This window comes from Saprolegnia parasitica, assembly GCF_000151545.1.
Source record: "Saprolegnia parasitica CBS 223.65 unplaced genomic scaffold supercont2.132, whole genome shotgun sequence".
NCBI classification, from domain to species: Eukaryota; Oomycota; class Saprolegniomycetes; order Saprolegniales; family Saprolegniaceae; genus Saprolegnia; species Saprolegnia parasitica.
The window spans coordinates 117,204-120,763 of record NW_012156526.1 but is presented as its reverse complement, the minus strand read 5'-3'; the positions used below and the strand labels follow the sequence as shown (position 1 = coordinate 120,763).

General features: G+C 46.9%; 1 non-coding gene across 1 annotated transcript; it reads left to right on the top strand.

Moving 5' to 3' along the window:
- Nucleotides 1-2,654, top strand: SPRG_30261 (the record flags this gene model as incomplete). Its single annotated transcript, XR_001099869.1, has 1 exon — nt 1-2,654. It is a non-coding gene; the product is annotated as a 28S ribosomal RNA (ribosomal RNA).
- Nucleotides 2,655-3,560: the final 906 nt, after the last annotated feature.

The following is a 3,560-nucleotide window of genomic DNA, read 5'->3' as shown; positions in this document are numbered from 1 at the left end:
TACCCGGACGTTAGCTATGAATTGGTTTGGAATTCACCAAGATCGTATTACTGGCTTGTACCCGGACGTTAGCTATGAATTGGTTTGGAATTCACCAAGATCGTATTACTGGCTTGCTACTAGGCGTCGAATTGGAATTGAACCAAATTCACCAAGATCATACTACTGCCTTGCTACTAGGCGTCGAATTGGAATTGGTTTGGAATTCACCAAGATCGTACTACTGCCTTGCTACTAGGCGTCGAATTGGAATTGAACCAAATTCACCAAGATCATACTACTGCCTTGCTACTAGGCGTCGAATTGGAATTGAACCAAATTCACCAAGATCGTACTACTGGCTTGTACCTGGACGTGAAAATGAAATCTCGTCTAAAATGTCACTACTGGCTTGTTACTGAAGCAGTAGCAGTGCAGTAGTGGTCGAAATGCCCGATTTGGCCAGTTTTGCTATCGTAAATGGATCTCGATAGCAGCGCGCACTTTGAAAAATGCATTCTTGTACCCAAATCTATGCACAGGGCTGCAGTAGTGCCTGCCAGTAGCAGTTTTGAGCCAAATTCGTCAAGTTGGCCGGAAATTTTTTTTTGGTGACAAGATAGCAAATTGTCTAGAATGGTTATAAAAGTGAGTTACATAGTCCATAGTGTCGTATTTAGTGAGAAAACAGCAAAACACGGATCGGGAATCGATCTGTGCACGGATCAAAGTGCTCGAAATGGACTGCAGATAGCATATCTAGTCGTCTTATGCCTAGTCTAGCACAGAAATATAGTTTAGTCGCACTCTGCAAACGATAATTTGGCAGTTCACTTTTCGAACGGCCCTTATGCCTGTAAAAAAGTGAACTGCCAAATACGATGGAAAAGGCGGCCGTTCCAGAATCGGCCATATTAGCCTGACTAGACTGCATCCCGTCCGCTCTGCAAAGTTAACCAGGCTCAAGCGTGGGTAGTACTCAGGTGGGTGACCACTGGGGAAGTCCACGTGCTGATTCTTTTTGCACATCCATTTACACATCCTTGATTACGAAATTTTTTACCACATGGTGTCACACACAGGCTTGTTCGGGGATCGACTGGCCGGCGGCAATCGTCGCCGCGAGCTCGACGCATGCCAATATCTCCGCTTCTAGGCCTTCCCGCGCGACGCCACTTGGAGACAACACGTATAACATCAATACAAAACATATCCTAGCTTCATAGCGCGCGCGCCGACTCGGAATACCCGCAAATGTCGTACCAGCCTGTCTCAGGATGGCGGCACAGGCCTCGGCGAGCTCGACAAACCTCCATATCTTCACTACCAGGTCGTCCCACGTGACGCCACTTTCGGAGCACCTGTTTAACATCATTACAAAGCATATCCTAGCTCGGCTGCATGGGCGCCGATTCGGAAGACTCACAGACCCGTTTCGTTGAGTCAATCCCGTATGCAGCTCAGCATGCTCGATTGGTTGAAACTGCACTTGTAGAGATCGGATTGACGCCGGGTCGCGCTTGATTATCGCGTATGGCACTAGTACAAGCATGTGTGCGTCGTCACAATACGAAATTGCCGCCTACAGGCCAAATGCGACGCGATTTATCGGTCCCGGACATCAAAAAATCACTAATCGACGAATAAAAGCGTGTTCCGCCCCGAATCTTCGCAAGGTCGTTACATATATCGACGCAGCTCATTACCAGCAACATGAAGGTGGTCCCCGATGAAAAACGCTGTTTTCGGTTTTCCGCTTTTTGCTCGAGATATTGTATACCCCGGCTCTCGGCCCGCTCTGCATCTAGAAAGTACTTTTCACGGCGCATCTTTTTGGTCTCGACATCCGATCGCGTGAATCGGGCTAATTTTGACGCTACGACGCCATTTTGACGTCATGTATTTCTGCAAAGTTTCAAAGCTTAGCCAAATGAAGGTTAGGGCGCTCTCGTGCAGGGTCGTTCTTGCTCTAGGAAGTACTTTTCACGGCGCATCTTTTTGGTCTTGACACCCGATCGCTCAAATCGGACTCCTTCAGGCCCAAAATGACATATATAGGTTCTGAAAGGTCCGAAAACGGTATTTTGCCCATAACTCCTCCAAAAGTTAATATTTTCCAACTTCTGATAGCATTTTTGGATTCCCCGTGAAATTTTACATCTAGATGCATGACGATCTCGCATCCACGAGCAACTTGGTTTGGCGAACTAGACATCGGCCAACAAAGTGGCGACTCGATAATACGACGTAACTAGTCGACCATCCAGAAAGTGACTCCGCGAAGGCTTGAAACATGAAAAGATGCGCCTTAAAAAGTTATGCAGCCTGTGCAGTCGTGGCGCGCTCAAAGCTTTCTGGTTGCCGAGATACGAGCATTTCCGTTTTGGGCCATTTAGGGCCAACCGCTCGACAAACCTTCGATATCTGATGAACGATAAGGTTTCAGAGTCCAGGAACTAGTCAGTTGACTTCCCCTCGTCAATACAAGAATCGAGTGAAAAAAAAATTTTCCGTCGAGGAGTATCGAATTTCACCAAGTGCCCGCCCATACTGAAGCCAAGTCTAATCTGCGGGCGAGAATTCTTGGTGAATTTTTCCATCACTGTTTTACCTCGTACTTTGTGCCTGTAGCGTGTTTTGTAGTGTTTCTACCATTTGGGAACGTGTAGCTTTGTGCCTACCTTTATGGAGACCAAAGTGAAAATTCAAGTTGGTCAACTAAATGAAAAGACGATCCTGATAGGCGTAAAAAAATTTTTTTTTTTGCGTCTATAATTTCTTAGTCCTAGTAGGTGCTTGTGGCTCTGCCGCCGGCGCTGGACGGGTTAAGGAATAAAAATATGCCTGGGTTTCGGTAATCCAGGTAGAAAAGGGAACGATTTGTGATGTACTTTTACGCTTCGGTGTGACTGTTTAATTCATGATGAATTCGTGCTGCTCTGGTGTTTCTTGCGCGGTATCTCGGTACTGTTGCGGCTATATTCATCAGCACAAGGAAGGTTGGCATTGTAAACTGCCCGGGAGTTGCGCTAGCTTGCTGGTGTAATTTCTCGGGTGAGTTTCGCATTGCTAGCCTGGCAAAACAATTTCAGTAAAACGAATTTGTTGGCATCTCGGTTAGGCTGCAGTTGAAAGGCTGTAGCTCGAACCTTGATGCGAATTGGAAATCATTCTCGGGAAAATCAAAGCGGCTCCTCTCGGGGAGCTGCGGCGAAATTCTTTCGTGCATGAACTAGAAACAGTAGAAAGGACGGGTTGGGCTTCCATTACCTCTTGGGAATTCCTCGCTGCGGAAAGGTTTTGAATTGCTTGCAAATCGAAATTGGACGGAGGCTTGGATGAACCGAGTAAACTTGGAGGAACTGAGTATAGTGCCCCGGGTTTCAAAGAAGTTTTGGGTAGCTTGTGTGCTTGCATGCTTGTTGCCTAGGACCTATTCCCACGAGGGGGCTGAATCGCGTACCCTTTTTACTAGCGTTTCGGAAGTAATTCTTTAGGCTGTGGAAAATTTTGGGCTTGCTCATAATGGATCTACGGCCGACGGAAGGTCATACTCGTTGTGGCTTGTTGCTGGTAGCTAT